The 9,989-nt window shown below is 44.8% G+C and overlaps 66 non-coding genes across 66 annotated transcripts; all 66 read left to right on the plus strand.

Moving 5' to 3' along the window:
- The first annotated feature begins 7 nt into the window (after positions 1-7).
- On the plus strand, positions 8-80 carry TRNAM-CAU (transfer RNA methionine (anticodon CAU)). The gene has a single exon. It is a non-coding gene; the product is annotated as a tRNA-Met (tRNA).
- Positions 81-147: 67 nt separating this feature from the next.
- TRNAM-CAU (transfer RNA methionine (anticodon CAU)) lies at positions 148-220 on the plus strand. Its single transcript has one exon. It is a non-coding gene; the product is annotated as a tRNA-Met (tRNA).
- A 67-nt stretch (positions 221-287) lies between these two features.
- On the plus strand, positions 288-360 carry TRNAM-CAU (transfer RNA methionine (anticodon CAU)). The gene has a single exon. It is a non-coding gene; the product is annotated as a tRNA-Met (tRNA).
- A 67-nt stretch (positions 361-427) lies between these two features.
- On the plus strand, positions 428-500 carry TRNAM-CAU (transfer RNA methionine (anticodon CAU)). Its single transcript has one exon. It is a non-coding gene; the product is annotated as a tRNA-Met (tRNA).
- Positions 501-567: 67 nt separating this feature from the next.
- Positions 568-640, plus strand: TRNAM-CAU (transfer RNA methionine (anticodon CAU)). The gene has a single exon. It is a non-coding gene; the product is annotated as a tRNA-Met (tRNA).
- Positions 641-707: 67 nt separating this feature from the next.
- Positions 708-780, plus strand: TRNAM-CAU (transfer RNA methionine (anticodon CAU)). The gene has a single exon. It is a non-coding gene; the product is annotated as a tRNA-Met (tRNA).
- Positions 781-847: 67 nt separating this feature from the next.
- TRNAM-CAU (transfer RNA methionine (anticodon CAU)) lies at positions 848-920 on the plus strand. Its single transcript has one exon. It is a non-coding gene; the product is annotated as a tRNA-Met (tRNA).
- Positions 921-987: 67 nt separating this feature from the next.
- Positions 988-1,060, plus strand: TRNAM-CAU (transfer RNA methionine (anticodon CAU)). The gene has a single exon. It is a non-coding gene; the product is annotated as a tRNA-Met (tRNA).
- A 67-nt stretch (positions 1,061-1,127) lies between these two features.
- Positions 1,128-1,200, plus strand: TRNAM-CAU (transfer RNA methionine (anticodon CAU)). Its single transcript has one exon. It is a non-coding gene; the product is annotated as a tRNA-Met (tRNA).
- A 67-nt stretch (positions 1,201-1,267) lies between these two features.
- On the plus strand, positions 1,268-1,340 carry TRNAM-CAU (transfer RNA methionine (anticodon CAU)). Its single transcript has one exon. It is a non-coding gene; the product is annotated as a tRNA-Met (tRNA).
- Positions 1,341-1,407: 67 nt separating this feature from the next.
- On the plus strand, positions 1,408-1,480 carry TRNAM-CAU (transfer RNA methionine (anticodon CAU)). The gene has a single exon. It is a non-coding gene; the product is annotated as a tRNA-Met (tRNA).
- Positions 1,481-1,547: 67 nt separating this feature from the next.
- TRNAM-CAU (transfer RNA methionine (anticodon CAU)) lies at positions 1,548-1,620 on the plus strand. Its single transcript has one exon. It is a non-coding gene; the product is annotated as a tRNA-Met (tRNA).
- A 67-nt stretch (positions 1,621-1,687) lies between these two features.
- Positions 1,688-1,760, plus strand: TRNAM-CAU (transfer RNA methionine (anticodon CAU)). The gene has a single exon. It is a non-coding gene; the product is annotated as a tRNA-Met (tRNA).
- Positions 1,761-1,827: 67 nt separating this feature from the next.
- TRNAM-CAU (transfer RNA methionine (anticodon CAU)) lies at positions 1,828-1,900 on the plus strand. The gene has a single exon. It is a non-coding gene; the product is annotated as a tRNA-Met (tRNA).
- A 67-nt stretch (positions 1,901-1,967) lies between these two features.
- TRNAM-CAU (transfer RNA methionine (anticodon CAU)) lies at positions 1,968-2,040 on the plus strand. The gene has a single exon. It is a non-coding gene; the product is annotated as a tRNA-Met (tRNA).
- A 67-nt stretch (positions 2,041-2,107) lies between these two features.
- Positions 2,108-2,180, plus strand: TRNAM-CAU (transfer RNA methionine (anticodon CAU)). Its single transcript has one exon. It is a non-coding gene; the product is annotated as a tRNA-Met (tRNA).
- Positions 2,181-2,247: 67 nt separating this feature from the next.
- On the plus strand, positions 2,248-2,320 carry TRNAM-CAU (transfer RNA methionine (anticodon CAU)). Its single transcript has one exon. It is a non-coding gene; the product is annotated as a tRNA-Met (tRNA).
- A 67-nt stretch (positions 2,321-2,387) lies between these two features.
- On the plus strand, positions 2,388-2,460 carry TRNAM-CAU (transfer RNA methionine (anticodon CAU)). Its single transcript has one exon. It is a non-coding gene; the product is annotated as a tRNA-Met (tRNA).
- A 67-nt stretch (positions 2,461-2,527) lies between these two features.
- TRNAM-CAU (transfer RNA methionine (anticodon CAU)) lies at positions 2,528-2,600 on the plus strand. The gene has a single exon. It is a non-coding gene; the product is annotated as a tRNA-Met (tRNA).
- A 67-nt stretch (positions 2,601-2,667) lies between these two features.
- On the plus strand, positions 2,668-2,740 carry TRNAM-CAU (transfer RNA methionine (anticodon CAU)). Its single transcript has one exon. It is a non-coding gene; the product is annotated as a tRNA-Met (tRNA).
- A 195-nt stretch (positions 2,741-2,935) lies between these two features.
- On the plus strand, positions 2,936-3,008 carry TRNAM-CAU (transfer RNA methionine (anticodon CAU)). Its single transcript has one exon. It is a non-coding gene; the product is annotated as a tRNA-Met (tRNA).
- Positions 3,009-3,075: 67 nt separating this feature from the next.
- On the plus strand, positions 3,076-3,148 carry TRNAM-CAU (transfer RNA methionine (anticodon CAU)). Its single transcript has one exon. It is a non-coding gene; the product is annotated as a tRNA-Met (tRNA).
- Positions 3,149-3,215: 67 nt separating this feature from the next.
- TRNAM-CAU (transfer RNA methionine (anticodon CAU)) lies at positions 3,216-3,288 on the plus strand. Its single transcript has one exon. It is a non-coding gene; the product is annotated as a tRNA-Met (tRNA).
- Positions 3,289-3,355: 67 nt separating this feature from the next.
- On the plus strand, positions 3,356-3,428 carry TRNAM-CAU (transfer RNA methionine (anticodon CAU)). Its single transcript has one exon. It is a non-coding gene; the product is annotated as a tRNA-Met (tRNA).
- Positions 3,429-3,495: 67 nt separating this feature from the next.
- TRNAM-CAU (transfer RNA methionine (anticodon CAU)) lies at positions 3,496-3,568 on the plus strand. The gene has a single exon. It is a non-coding gene; the product is annotated as a tRNA-Met (tRNA).
- A 67-nt stretch (positions 3,569-3,635) lies between these two features.
- TRNAM-CAU (transfer RNA methionine (anticodon CAU)) lies at positions 3,636-3,708 on the plus strand. The gene has a single exon. It is a non-coding gene; the product is annotated as a tRNA-Met (tRNA).
- Positions 3,709-3,775: 67 nt separating this feature from the next.
- Positions 3,776-3,848, plus strand: TRNAM-CAU (transfer RNA methionine (anticodon CAU)). The gene has a single exon. It is a non-coding gene; the product is annotated as a tRNA-Met (tRNA).
- Positions 3,849-3,915: 67 nt separating this feature from the next.
- Positions 3,916-3,988, plus strand: TRNAM-CAU (transfer RNA methionine (anticodon CAU)). The gene has a single exon. It is a non-coding gene; the product is annotated as a tRNA-Met (tRNA).
- A 67-nt stretch (positions 3,989-4,055) lies between these two features.
- TRNAM-CAU (transfer RNA methionine (anticodon CAU)) lies at positions 4,056-4,128 on the plus strand. Its single transcript has one exon. It is a non-coding gene; the product is annotated as a tRNA-Met (tRNA).
- A 67-nt stretch (positions 4,129-4,195) lies between these two features.
- TRNAM-CAU (transfer RNA methionine (anticodon CAU)) lies at positions 4,196-4,268 on the plus strand. Its single transcript has one exon. It is a non-coding gene; the product is annotated as a tRNA-Met (tRNA).
- A 67-nt stretch (positions 4,269-4,335) lies between these two features.
- Positions 4,336-4,408, plus strand: TRNAM-CAU (transfer RNA methionine (anticodon CAU)). The gene has a single exon. It is a non-coding gene; the product is annotated as a tRNA-Met (tRNA).
- Positions 4,409-4,475: 67 nt separating this feature from the next.
- On the plus strand, positions 4,476-4,548 carry TRNAM-CAU (transfer RNA methionine (anticodon CAU)). The gene has a single exon. It is a non-coding gene; the product is annotated as a tRNA-Met (tRNA).
- A 67-nt stretch (positions 4,549-4,615) lies between these two features.
- Positions 4,616-4,688, plus strand: TRNAM-CAU (transfer RNA methionine (anticodon CAU)). The gene has a single exon. It is a non-coding gene; the product is annotated as a tRNA-Met (tRNA).
- A 67-nt stretch (positions 4,689-4,755) lies between these two features.
- On the plus strand, positions 4,756-4,828 carry TRNAM-CAU (transfer RNA methionine (anticodon CAU)). The gene has a single exon. It is a non-coding gene; the product is annotated as a tRNA-Met (tRNA).
- Positions 4,829-4,895: 67 nt separating this feature from the next.
- On the plus strand, positions 4,896-4,968 carry TRNAM-CAU (transfer RNA methionine (anticodon CAU)). The gene has a single exon. It is a non-coding gene; the product is annotated as a tRNA-Met (tRNA).
- Positions 4,969-5,035: 67 nt separating this feature from the next.
- TRNAM-CAU (transfer RNA methionine (anticodon CAU)) lies at positions 5,036-5,108 on the plus strand. Its single transcript has one exon. It is a non-coding gene; the product is annotated as a tRNA-Met (tRNA).
- A 67-nt stretch (positions 5,109-5,175) lies between these two features.
- Positions 5,176-5,248, plus strand: TRNAM-CAU (transfer RNA methionine (anticodon CAU)). Its single transcript has one exon. It is a non-coding gene; the product is annotated as a tRNA-Met (tRNA).
- Positions 5,249-5,315: 67 nt separating this feature from the next.
- TRNAM-CAU (transfer RNA methionine (anticodon CAU)) lies at positions 5,316-5,388 on the plus strand. Its single transcript has one exon. It is a non-coding gene; the product is annotated as a tRNA-Met (tRNA).
- A 67-nt stretch (positions 5,389-5,455) lies between these two features.
- On the plus strand, positions 5,456-5,528 carry TRNAM-CAU (transfer RNA methionine (anticodon CAU)). The gene has a single exon. It is a non-coding gene; the product is annotated as a tRNA-Met (tRNA).
- Positions 5,529-5,595: 67 nt separating this feature from the next.
- On the plus strand, positions 5,596-5,668 carry TRNAM-CAU (transfer RNA methionine (anticodon CAU)). The gene has a single exon. It is a non-coding gene; the product is annotated as a tRNA-Met (tRNA).
- Positions 5,669-5,875: 207 nt separating this feature from the next.
- TRNAM-CAU (transfer RNA methionine (anticodon CAU)) lies at positions 5,876-5,948 on the plus strand. Its single transcript has one exon. It is a non-coding gene; the product is annotated as a tRNA-Met (tRNA).
- A 67-nt stretch (positions 5,949-6,015) lies between these two features.
- Positions 6,016-6,088, plus strand: TRNAM-CAU (transfer RNA methionine (anticodon CAU)). The gene has a single exon. It is a non-coding gene; the product is annotated as a tRNA-Met (tRNA).
- A 67-nt stretch (positions 6,089-6,155) lies between these two features.
- Positions 6,156-6,228, plus strand: TRNAM-CAU (transfer RNA methionine (anticodon CAU)). The gene has a single exon. It is a non-coding gene; the product is annotated as a tRNA-Met (tRNA).
- Positions 6,229-6,295: 67 nt separating this feature from the next.
- TRNAM-CAU (transfer RNA methionine (anticodon CAU)) lies at positions 6,296-6,368 on the plus strand. Its single transcript has one exon. It is a non-coding gene; the product is annotated as a tRNA-Met (tRNA).
- A 67-nt stretch (positions 6,369-6,435) lies between these two features.
- Positions 6,436-6,508, plus strand: TRNAM-CAU (transfer RNA methionine (anticodon CAU)). Its single transcript has one exon. It is a non-coding gene; the product is annotated as a tRNA-Met (tRNA).
- Positions 6,509-6,575: 67 nt separating this feature from the next.
- Positions 6,576-6,648, plus strand: TRNAM-CAU (transfer RNA methionine (anticodon CAU)). The gene has a single exon. It is a non-coding gene; the product is annotated as a tRNA-Met (tRNA).
- A 67-nt stretch (positions 6,649-6,715) lies between these two features.
- On the plus strand, positions 6,716-6,788 carry TRNAM-CAU (transfer RNA methionine (anticodon CAU)). Its single transcript has one exon. It is a non-coding gene; the product is annotated as a tRNA-Met (tRNA).
- A 67-nt stretch (positions 6,789-6,855) lies between these two features.
- TRNAM-CAU (transfer RNA methionine (anticodon CAU)) lies at positions 6,856-6,928 on the plus strand. The gene has a single exon. It is a non-coding gene; the product is annotated as a tRNA-Met (tRNA).
- A 67-nt stretch (positions 6,929-6,995) lies between these two features.
- Positions 6,996-7,068, plus strand: TRNAM-CAU (transfer RNA methionine (anticodon CAU)). The gene has a single exon. It is a non-coding gene; the product is annotated as a tRNA-Met (tRNA).
- Positions 7,069-7,135: 67 nt separating this feature from the next.
- On the plus strand, positions 7,136-7,208 carry TRNAM-CAU (transfer RNA methionine (anticodon CAU)). Its single transcript has one exon. It is a non-coding gene; the product is annotated as a tRNA-Met (tRNA).
- Positions 7,209-7,555: 347 nt separating this feature from the next.
- Positions 7,556-7,628, plus strand: TRNAM-CAU (transfer RNA methionine (anticodon CAU)). The gene has a single exon. It is a non-coding gene; the product is annotated as a tRNA-Met (tRNA).
- A 67-nt stretch (positions 7,629-7,695) lies between these two features.
- On the plus strand, positions 7,696-7,768 carry TRNAM-CAU (transfer RNA methionine (anticodon CAU)). Its single transcript has one exon. It is a non-coding gene; the product is annotated as a tRNA-Met (tRNA).
- A 67-nt stretch (positions 7,769-7,835) lies between these two features.
- Positions 7,836-7,908, plus strand: TRNAM-CAU (transfer RNA methionine (anticodon CAU)). The gene has a single exon. It is a non-coding gene; the product is annotated as a tRNA-Met (tRNA).
- A 67-nt stretch (positions 7,909-7,975) lies between these two features.
- On the plus strand, positions 7,976-8,048 carry TRNAM-CAU (transfer RNA methionine (anticodon CAU)). The gene has a single exon. It is a non-coding gene; the product is annotated as a tRNA-Met (tRNA).
- A 67-nt stretch (positions 8,049-8,115) lies between these two features.
- TRNAM-CAU (transfer RNA methionine (anticodon CAU)) lies at positions 8,116-8,188 on the plus strand. The gene has a single exon. It is a non-coding gene; the product is annotated as a tRNA-Met (tRNA).
- A 67-nt stretch (positions 8,189-8,255) lies between these two features.
- On the plus strand, positions 8,256-8,328 carry TRNAM-CAU (transfer RNA methionine (anticodon CAU)). Its single transcript has one exon. It is a non-coding gene; the product is annotated as a tRNA-Met (tRNA).
- Positions 8,329-8,395: 67 nt separating this feature from the next.
- TRNAM-CAU (transfer RNA methionine (anticodon CAU)) lies at positions 8,396-8,468 on the plus strand. The gene has a single exon. It is a non-coding gene; the product is annotated as a tRNA-Met (tRNA).
- Positions 8,469-8,535: 67 nt separating this feature from the next.
- TRNAM-CAU (transfer RNA methionine (anticodon CAU)) lies at positions 8,536-8,608 on the plus strand. The gene has a single exon. It is a non-coding gene; the product is annotated as a tRNA-Met (tRNA).
- Positions 8,609-8,815: 207 nt separating this feature from the next.
- TRNAM-CAU (transfer RNA methionine (anticodon CAU)) lies at positions 8,816-8,888 on the plus strand. Its single transcript has one exon. It is a non-coding gene; the product is annotated as a tRNA-Met (tRNA).
- Positions 8,889-8,955: 67 nt separating this feature from the next.
- On the plus strand, positions 8,956-9,028 carry TRNAM-CAU (transfer RNA methionine (anticodon CAU)). The gene has a single exon. It is a non-coding gene; the product is annotated as a tRNA-Met (tRNA).
- A 67-nt stretch (positions 9,029-9,095) lies between these two features.
- On the plus strand, positions 9,096-9,168 carry TRNAM-CAU (transfer RNA methionine (anticodon CAU)). Its single transcript has one exon. It is a non-coding gene; the product is annotated as a tRNA-Met (tRNA).
- Positions 9,169-9,235: 67 nt separating this feature from the next.
- Positions 9,236-9,308, plus strand: TRNAM-CAU (transfer RNA methionine (anticodon CAU)). The gene has a single exon. It is a non-coding gene; the product is annotated as a tRNA-Met (tRNA).
- Positions 9,309-9,375: 67 nt separating this feature from the next.
- TRNAM-CAU (transfer RNA methionine (anticodon CAU)) lies at positions 9,376-9,448 on the plus strand. The gene has a single exon. It is a non-coding gene; the product is annotated as a tRNA-Met (tRNA).
- Positions 9,449-9,515: 67 nt separating this feature from the next.
- Positions 9,516-9,588, plus strand: TRNAM-CAU (transfer RNA methionine (anticodon CAU)). The gene has a single exon. It is a non-coding gene; the product is annotated as a tRNA-Met (tRNA).
- A 67-nt stretch (positions 9,589-9,655) lies between these two features.
- TRNAM-CAU (transfer RNA methionine (anticodon CAU)) lies at positions 9,656-9,728 on the plus strand. Its single transcript has one exon. It is a non-coding gene; the product is annotated as a tRNA-Met (tRNA).
- A 67-nt stretch (positions 9,729-9,795) lies between these two features.
- TRNAM-CAU (transfer RNA methionine (anticodon CAU)) lies at positions 9,796-9,868 on the plus strand. Its single transcript has one exon. It is a non-coding gene; the product is annotated as a tRNA-Met (tRNA).
- Positions 9,869-9,989: the final 121 nt, after the last annotated feature.

The following is a 9,989-nucleotide window of genomic DNA, read 5'->3' on the forward strand; positions in this document are numbered from 1 at the left end:
AACAACAGCCTCGGTAGCGCAGTAGGTAGCGCGTCAGTCTCATAATCTAAAGGTCGTGAGTTTGATCCTCACTCGGGGCGTGATTTTGGCGCTGATTTTCGTTAATAGAATACTTGGTTGATAAAGAGGTGACATGTTCTAATAACAGCCTCGATAGCGCAGTAGGTAGCGCGTCAGTCTCATAATCTGAAGGTCGTGAGTTCGATCCTCACTCGGGGCAAGATTTTGGCGCTGATTTTCGTTAATAGAATACTTGATTGATAAAGAGGTGACATGTTCTAATAACAGCCTCGATAGCGCAGTAGGTAGCGCGTCAGTCTCATAATCTGAAGGTCGTGAGTTCGATCCTCACTCGGGGCAAGATTTTGGCGCTGATTTTCGTTAATAGAATACTTGATTGATAGAGAGTTGACATGTTCTAACAACAGCCTCGGTAGCGCAGTAGGTAGCGCGTCAGTCTCATAATCTAAAGGTCGTGAGTTTGATCCTCACTCGGGGCGTGATTTTGGCGCTGATTTTCGTTAATAGAATACTTGGTTGATAAAGAGGTGACATGTTCTAATAACAGCCTCGATAGCGCAGTAGGTAGCGCGTCAGTCTCATAATCTGAAGGTCGTGAGTTCGATCCTCACTCGGGGCAAGATTTTGGCGCTGATTTTCGTTAATAGAATACTTGATTGATAGAGAGTTGACATGTTCTAATAACCGCCTCGGTAGCGCAGTAGGTAGTGCGTCAGTCTCATAATCTAAAGGTCGTGAGTTCGATCCTCACTCGGGGCAAGATTTTGGCGCTGATTTTCGTTAATAGAATACTTGGTTGATAAAGAGGTGACATGTTCTAATAACAGCCTCGGTAGCGCAGTAGGTAGCGCGTCAGTCTCATAATCTGAAGGTCGTGAGTTCGATCCTCACTCGGGGCATGATTTTGGCGCTGATTTTCGTTAATGGAATACTTGGTTGATAAAGAGGTGACATGTTCTACAAACAGCCTCGATAGCGCAGTAGGTAGCGCGTCAGTCTCATAATCTGAAGGTCGTGAGTTCGATCCTCACTCGGGGCAAGATTTTGGCGCTGATTTTCGTTAATAGAATACTTGGTTGATAAAGAGGTGACATGTTATAATAACAGCCTCGGTAGCGCAGTAGGTAGCGCGTCAGTCTCATAATCTGAAGGTTGTGAGTTCGATCCTCACTCGGGGCAAGATTTTGGCGCTGATTTTCGTTAATAGAATACTTGGTTGATAAAGAGGTGACATGTTCTAATAACAGCCTCGATAGCGCAGTAGGTAGCGCGTCAGTCTCATAATCTGAAGGTCGTGAGTTCGATCCTCACTCGGGGCAAGATTTTGGCGCTGATTTTCGTTAATAGAATACTTGATTGATAGAGAGTTGACATGTTCTAATAACAGCCTCGGTAGCGCAGTAGGTAGCGCGTCAGTTTCATAATCTAAAGGTCGTGAGTTCGATCCTCACTCGGGGCAAGATTTTGGCGCTGATTTTCGTTAATAGAATACTTGGTTGATAAAGAGGTGACATGTTCTAATAACAGCCTCGATAGCGCAGTAGGTAGCGCGTCAGTCTCATAATCTGAAGGTCGTGAGTTCGATCCTCACTCGGGGCAAGATTTTGGCGCTGATTTTCGTTAATAGAATACTTGATTGATAAAGAGGTGACATGTTCTAATAACAGCCTCGATAGCGCAGTAGGTAGCGCGTCAGTCTCATAATCTGAAGGTCGTGAGTTCGATCCTCACTCGGGGCAAGATTTTGGCGCTGATTTTCGTTAATAGAATACTTGATTGATAGAGAGTTGACATGTTCTAACAACAGCCTCGGTAGCGCAGTAGGTAGCGCGTCAGTCTCATAATCTAAAGGTCGTGAGTTTGATCCTCACTCGGGGCGTGATTTTGGCGCTGATTTTCATTAATAGAATACTTGGTTGATAAAGAGGTGACATGCTCTAATAACAGCCTCGATAGCGCAGTAGGTAGCGCGTCAGTCTCATAATCTAAAGGTCGTGAGTTCGATCCTCACTCGGGGCGTGATTTTGGCGCTGATTTTCGTTAATAGAATACTTGGTTGATAAAGAGGTGACATGTTCTAATAACAGCCTCGATAGCGCAGTAGGTAGCGCGTCAGTCTCATAATCTGAAGGTCGTGAGTTCGATCCTCACTCGGGGCAAGATTTTGGCGCTGATTTTCGTTAATAGAATACTTGATTGATAGAGAGTTGACATGTTCTAACAACAGCCTCGGTAGCGCAGTAGGTAGCGCGTCAGTCTCATAATCTAAAGGTCGTGAGTTTGATCCTCACTCGGGGCGTGATTTTGGCGCTGATTTTCGTTAATAGAATACTTGGTTGGTAAAGAGGTGACATGTTCTAATAACAGCCTCGATAGCGCAGTAGGTAGCGCGTCAGTCTCATAATCTGAAGGTCGTGAGTTCGATCCTCACTCGGGGCAAGATTTTGGCGCTGATTTTCGTTAATAGAATACTTGATTGATAGAGAGTTGACATGTTCTAACAACAGCCTCGGTAGCGCAGTAGGTAGCGCGTCAGTCTCATAATCTAAAGGTCGTGAGTTTGATCCTCACTCGGGGCGTGATTTTGGCGCTGATTTTCGTTAATAGAATACTTGGTTGATAAAGAGGTGACATGTTCTAATAACAGCCTCGATAGCGCAGTAGGTAGCGCGTCAGTCTCATAATCTGAAGGTCGTGAGTTCGATCCTCACTCGGGGCAAGATTTTGGCGCTGATTTTCGTTAATAGAATACTTGATTGATAAAGAGGTGACATGTTCTAATAACAGCCTCGATAGCGCGTCAGTCTCATAATCTGAAGGTCGTGAGTTCGATCCTCACTCGGGGCAAGATTTTGGCGCTGATTTTCGTTAATAGAATACTTGATTGATAGAGAGTTGACATGTTCTAACAACAGCCTCGGTAGCGCAGTAGGTAGCGCGTCAGTCTCATAATCTAAAGGTCGTGAGTTTGATCCTCACTCGGGGCGTGATTTTGGCGCTGATTTTCGTTAATAGAATACTTGGTTGATAAAGAGGTGACATGTTCTAATAACAGCCTCGATAGCGCAGTAGGTAGCGCGTCAGTCTCATAATCTGAAGGTCGTGAGTTCGATCCTCACTCGGGGCAAGATTTTGGCGCTGATTTTCGTTAATAGAATACTTGATTGATAGAGAGTTGACATGTTCTAATAACCGCCTCGGTAGCGCAGTAGGTAGTGCGTCAGTCTCATAATCTAAAGGTCGTGAGTTCGATCCTCACTCGGGGCATGATTTTGGCGCTGATTTTCGTTAATGGAATACTTGGTTGATAAAGAGGTGACATGTTCTACAAACAGCCTCGATAGCGCAGTAGGTAGCGCGTCAGTCTCATAATCTGAAGGTCGTGAGTTCGATCCTCACTCGGGGCAAGATTTTGGCGCTGATTTTCGTTAATAGAATACTTGGTTGATAAAGAGGTGACATGTTCTAATAACAGCCTCGATAGCGCAGTAGGTAGCGCGTCAGTCTCATAATCTGAAGGTCGTGAGTTCGATCCTCACTCGGGGCAAGATTTTGGCGCTGATTTTCGTTAATAGAATACTTGATTGATAGAGAGTTGACATGTTCTAATAACAGCCTCGGTAGCGCAGTAGGTAGCGCGTCAGTTTCATAATCTAAAGGTCGTGAGTTCGATCCTCACTCGGGGCGTGATTTTGGCGCTGATTTTCGTTAATAGAATACTTGGTTGATAAAGAGGTGACATGTTCTAATAACAGCCTCGATAGCGCAGTAGGTAGCGCGTCAGTCTCATAATCTGAAGGTCGTGAGTTCGATCCTCACTCGGGGCAAGATTTTGGCGCTGATTTTCGTTAATAGAATACTTGATTGATAGAGAGTTGACATGTTCTAACAACAGCCTCGGTAGCGCAGTAGGTAGCGCGTCAGTCTCATAATCTAAAGGTCGTGAGTTTGATCCTCACTCGGGGCGTGATTTTGGCGCTGATTTTCGTTAATAGAATACTTGGTTGATAAAGAGGTGACATGTTCTAATAACAGCCTCGATAGCGCAGTAGGTAGCGCGTCAGTCTCATAATCTGAAGGTCGTGAGTTCGATCCTCACTCGGGGCAAGATTTTGGCGCTGATTTTCGTTAATAGAATACTTGATTGATAGAGAGTTGACATGTTCTAATAACCGCCTCGGTAGCGCAGTAGGTAGTGCGTCAGTCTCATAATCTAAAGGTCGTGAGTTCGATCCTCACTCGGGGCATGATTTTGGCGCTGATTTTCGTTAATGGAATACTTGGTTGATAAAGAGGTGACATGTTCTACAAACAGCCTCGATAGCGCAGTAGGTAGCGCGTCAGTCTCATAATCTGAAGGTCGTGAGTTCGATCCTCACTCGGGGCAAGATTTTGGCGCTGATTTTCGTTAATAGAATACTTGGTTGATAAAGAGGTGACATGTTCTAATAACAGCCTCGATAGCGCAGTAGGTAGCGCGTCAGTCTCATAATCTGAAGGTCGTGAGTTCGATCCTCACTCGGGGCAAGATTTTGGCGCTGATTTTCGTTAATAGAATACTTGATTGATAGAGAGTTGACATGTTCTAATAACAGCCTCGGTAGCGCAGTAGGTAGCGCGTCAGTTTCATAATCTAAAGGTCGTGAGTTCGATCCTCACTCGGGGCGTGATTTTGGCGCTGATTTTCGTTAATAGAATACTTGGTTGATAAAGAGGTGACATGTTCTAATAACAGCCTCGATAGCGCAGTAGGTAGCGCGTCAGTCTCATAATCTGAAGGTCGTGAGTTCGATCCTCACTCGGGGCAAGATTTTGGCGCTGATTTTCGTTAATAGAATACTTGATTGATAGAGAGTTGACATGTTCTAACAACAGCCTCGGTAGCGCAGTAGGTAGCGCGTCAGTCTCATAATCTAAAGGTCGTGAGTTTGATCCTCACTCGGGGCGTGATTTTGGCGCTGATTTTCGTTAATAGAATACTTGGTTGATAAAGAGGTGACATGTTCTAATAACAGCCTCGATAGCGCAGTAGGTAGCGCGTCAGTCTCATAATCTGAAGGTCGTGAGTTCGATCCTCACTCGGGGCAAGATTTTGGCGCTGATTTTCGTTAATAGAATACTTGATTGATAGAGAGTTGACATGTTCTAATAACCGCCTCGGTAGCGCAGTAGGTAGTGCGTCAGTCTCATAATCTAAAGGTCGTGAGTTCGATCCTCACTCGGGGCATGATTTTGGCGCTGATTTTCGTTAATGGAATACTTGGTTGATAAAGAGGTGACATGTTCTACAAACAGCCTCGATAGCGCAGTAGGTAGCGCGTCAGTCTCATAATCTGAAGGTCGTGAGTTCGATCCTCACTCGGGGCAAGATTTTGGCGCTGATTTTCGTTAATAGAATACTTGGTTGATAAAGAGGTGACATGTTCTAATAACAGCCTCGGTAGCGCAGTAGGTAGCGCGTCAGTCTCATAATCTGAAGGTTGTGAGTTCGATCCTCACTCGGGGCAAGATTTTGGCGCTGATTTTCGTTAATAGAATACTTGGTTGATAAAGAGGTGACATGTTCTAATAACAGCCTCGATAGCGCAGTAGGTAGCGCGTCAGTCTCATAATCTGAAGGTCGTGAGCTCGATTCTCACTCGGGGCAAGATTTTGGCGCTGATTTTCGTTAATAGAATACTTGATTGATAGAGAGTTGACATGTTCTAATAACAGCCTCGGTAGCGCGGTAGGTAGCGCGTCAGTCTCATAATCTAAAGGTCGTGAGTTCGATCATCACTCGGGGCGTGATTTTGGCGCTGATTTTCGTTAATAGAATACTTGGTTGATAAAGAGGTGACATGTTCTAATAACAGCCTCGATAGCGCAGTAGGTAGCGCGTCAGTCTCATAATCTGAAGGTCGTGAGTTCGATCCTCACTCGGGGCAAGATTTTGGCGCTGATTTTCGTTAATAGAATACTTGATTGATAGAGAGTTGACATGTTCTAATAACAGCCTCGGTAGCGCAGTAGGTAGCGCGTCAGTTTCATAATCTAAAGGTCGTGAGTTCGATCCTCACTCGGGGCGTGATTTTGGCGCTGATTTTCGTTAATAGAATACTTGGTTGATAAAGAGGTGACATGTTCTAATAACAGCCTCGATAGCGCAGTAGGTAGCGCGTCAGTCTCATAATCTGAAGGTCGTGAGTTCGATCCTCACTCGGGGCAAGATTTTGGCGCTGATTTTCGTTAATAGAATACTTGATTGATAGAGAGTTGACATGTTCTAACAACAGCCTCGGTAGCGCAGTAGGTAGCGCGTCAGTCTCATAATCTAAAGGTCGTGAGTTTGATCCTCACTCGGGGCGTGATTTTGGCGCTGATTTTCGTTAATAGAATACTTGGTTGATAAAGAGGTGACATGTTCTAATAACAGCCTCGATAGCGCAGTAGGTAGCGCGTCAGTCTCATAATCTGAAGGTCGTGAGTTCGATCCTCACTCGGGGCAAGATTTTGGCGCTGATTTTCGTTAATAGAATACTTGATTGATAAAGAGGTGACATGTTCTAATAACAGCCTCGATAGCGCAGTAGGTAGCGCGTCAGTCTCATAATCTGAAGGTCGTGAGTTCGATCCTCACTCGGGGCAAGATTTTGGGGCTGATTTTCGTTAATAGAATACTTGATTGATAGAGAGTTGACATGTTCTAACAATAGCCTCGGTAGCGCAGTAGGTAGCGCGTCAGTCTCATAATCTAAAGGTCGTGAGTTTGATCCTCACTCGGGGCGTGATTTTGGCGCTGATTTTCGTTAATAGAATACTTGGTTGATAAAGAGGTGACATGTTCTAATAACAGCCTCGATAGCGCAGTAGGTAGCGCGTCAGTCTCATAATCTGAAGGTCGTGAGTTCGATCCTCACTCGGGGCAAGATTTTGGCGCTGATTTTCGTTAATAGAATACTTGATTGATAGAGAGTTGACATGTTCTAATAACCGCCTCGGTAGCGCAGTAGGTAGTGCGTCAGTCTCATAATCTAAAGGTCGTGAGTTCGATCCTCACTCGGGGCATGATTTTGGCGCTGATTTTCGTTAATAGAATACTTGATTGATAAAGAGGTGACATGTTCTAATAACAGCCTCGATAGCGCAGTAGGTAGCGCGTCAGTCTCATAATCTGAAGGTCGTGAGCTCGATTCTCACTCGGGGCAAGATTTTGGCGCTGATTTTCGTTAATAGAATACTTGATTGATAGAGAGTTGACATGTTCTAATAACAGCCTCGGTAGCGCGGTAGGTAGCGCGTCAGTCTCATAATCTAAAGGTCGTGAGTTCGATCATCACTCGGGGCGTGATTTTGGCGCTGATTTTCGTTAATAGAATACTTGATTGATAGAGAGTTGACATGTTCTAATAACAGCCTCGGTAGCGCGGTAGGTAGCGCGTCAGTTTCATAATCTAAAGGTCGTGAGTTCGATCATCACTCGGGGCGTGATTTTGGCGCTGATTTTCGTTAATAGAATACTTGGTTGATAAAGAGGTGACATGTTCTAATAACAGCCTCGATAGCGCAGTAGGTAGCGCGTCAGTCTCATAATCTGAAGGTCGTGAGTTCGATCCTCACTCGGGGCAAGATTTTGGCGCTGATTTTCGTTAATAGAATACTTGATTGATAGAGAGTTGACATGTTCTAACAACAGCCTCGGTAGCGCAGTAGGTAGCGCGTCAGTCTCATAATCTAAAGGTCGTGAGTTTGATCCTCACTCGGGGCGTGATTTTGGCGCTGATTTTCGTTAATAGAATACTTGGTTGATAAAGAGGTGACATGTTCTAATAACAGCCTCGATAGCGCAGTAGGTAGCGCGTCAGTCTCATAATCTGAAGGTCGTGAGTTCGATCCTCACTCGGGGCAAGATTTTGGCGCTGATTTTCGTTAATAGAATACTTGATTGATAAAGAGGTGACATGTTCTAATAACAGCCTCGATAGCGCAGTAGGTAGCGCGTCAGTCTCATAATCTGAAGGTCGTGAGTTCGATCCTCACTCGGGGCAAGATTTTGGCGCTGATTTTCGTTAATAGAATACTTGATTGATAGAGAGTTGACATGTTCTAACAATAGCCTCGGTAGCGCAGTAGGTAGCGCGTCAGTCTCATAATCTAAAGGTCGTGAGTTTGATCCTCACTCGGGGCGTGATTTTGGCGCTGATTTTCGTTAATAGAATACTTGGTTGATAAAGAGGTGACATGTTCTAATAACAGCCTCGATAGCGCAGTAGGTAGCGCGTCAGTCTCATAATCTGAAGGTCGTGAGTTCGATCCTCACTCGGGGCAAGATTTTGGCGCTGATTTTCGTTAATAGAATACTTGATTGATAGAGAGTTGACATGTTCTAATAACCGCCTCGGTAGCGCAGTAGGTAGTGCGTCAGTCTCATAATCTAAAGGTCGTGAGTTCGATCCTCACTCGGGGCATGATTTTGGCGCTGATTTTCGTTAATAGAATACTTGATTGATAAAGAGGTGACATGTTCTAATAACAGCCTCGATAGCGCAGTAGGTAGCGCGTCAGTCTCATAATCTGAAGGTCGTGAGCTCGATTCTCACTCGGGGCAAGATTTTGGCGCTGATTTTCGTTAATAGAATACTTGATTGATAGAGAGTTGACATGTTCTAATAACAGCCTCGGTAGCGCGGTAGGTAGCGCGTCAGTCTCATAATCTAAAGGTCGTGAGTTCGATCATCACTCGGGGCGTGATTTTGGCGCTGATTTTCGTTAATAGAATACTTGGTTGATAAAGAGGTGACATTTTCTAATAACAGCCTCGATAGCGCAGTAGGTAGCGCGTCAGTCTCATAATCTGAAGGTCGTGAGTTCGATCCTCACTCGGGGCAAGATTTTGGCGCTGATTTTCGTTAATAGAATACTTGATTGATAGAGAGTTGACATGTTCTAATAACAGCCTCGGTAGCGCAGTAGGTAGCGCGTCAGTTTCATAATCTAAAGGTCGTGAGTTCGATCCTCACTCGGGGCGTGATTTTGGCGCTGATTTTCGTTAATAGAATACTTGGTTGATAAAGAGGTGACATGTTCTAATAACAGCCTCGATAGCGCAGTAGGTAGCGCGTCAGTCTCATAATCTGAAGGTCGTGAGTTCGATCCTCACTCGGGGCAAGATTTTGGCGCTGATTTTCGTTAATAGAATACTTGATTGATAGAGAGTTGACATGTTCTAACAACAGCCTCGGTAGCGCAGTAGGTAGCGCGTCAGTCTCATAATCTAAAGGTCGTGAGTTTGATCCTCACTCGGGGCGTGATTTTGGCGCTGATTTTCGTTAATAGAATACTTGGTTGATAAAGAGGTGACATATTCTAATAACAGCCTCGATAGCGCAGTAGGTAGCGCGTCAGTCTCATAATCTGAAGGTCGTGAGTTCGATCCTCACTCGGGGCAAGATTTTGGCGCTGATTTTCGTTAATAGAATACTTGATTGATAAAGAGGTGACATGTTCTAATAACAGCCTCGATAGCGCAGTAGGTAGCGCGTCAGTCTCATAATCTGAAGGTCGTGAGTTCGATCCTCACTCGGGGCAAGATTTTGGCGCTGATTTTCGTTAATAGAATACTTGATTGATAGAGAGTTGACATGTTCTAACAATAGCCTCGGTAGCGCAGTAGGTAGCGCGTCAGTCTCATAATCTAAAGGTCGTGAGTTTGATCCTCACTCGGGGCGTGATTTTGGCGCTGATTTTCGTTAATAGAATACTTGGTTGATAAAGAGGTGACATGTTCTAATAACAGCCTCGATAGCGCAGTAGGTAGCGCGTCAGTCTCATAATCTGAAGGTCGTGAGTTCGATCCTCACTCGGGGCAAGATTTTGGCGCTGATTTTCGTTAATAGAATACTTGATTGATAGAGAGTTGACATGTTCTAATAACCGCCTCGGTAGTGCGTCAGTCTCATAATCTAAAGGTCGTGAGTTCGATCCTCACT

The sequence above is a fragment of the Phalangium opilio genome, unplaced genomic scaffold, assembly GCF_054372755.1.
Source record: "Phalangium opilio isolate 3A_F unplaced genomic scaffold, DU_Popi_V2 ptg000002l_1, whole genome shotgun sequence".
NCBI classification, from domain to species: domain Eukaryota; kingdom Metazoa; phylum Arthropoda; class Arachnida; order Opiliones; family Phalangiidae; genus Phalangium; species Phalangium opilio.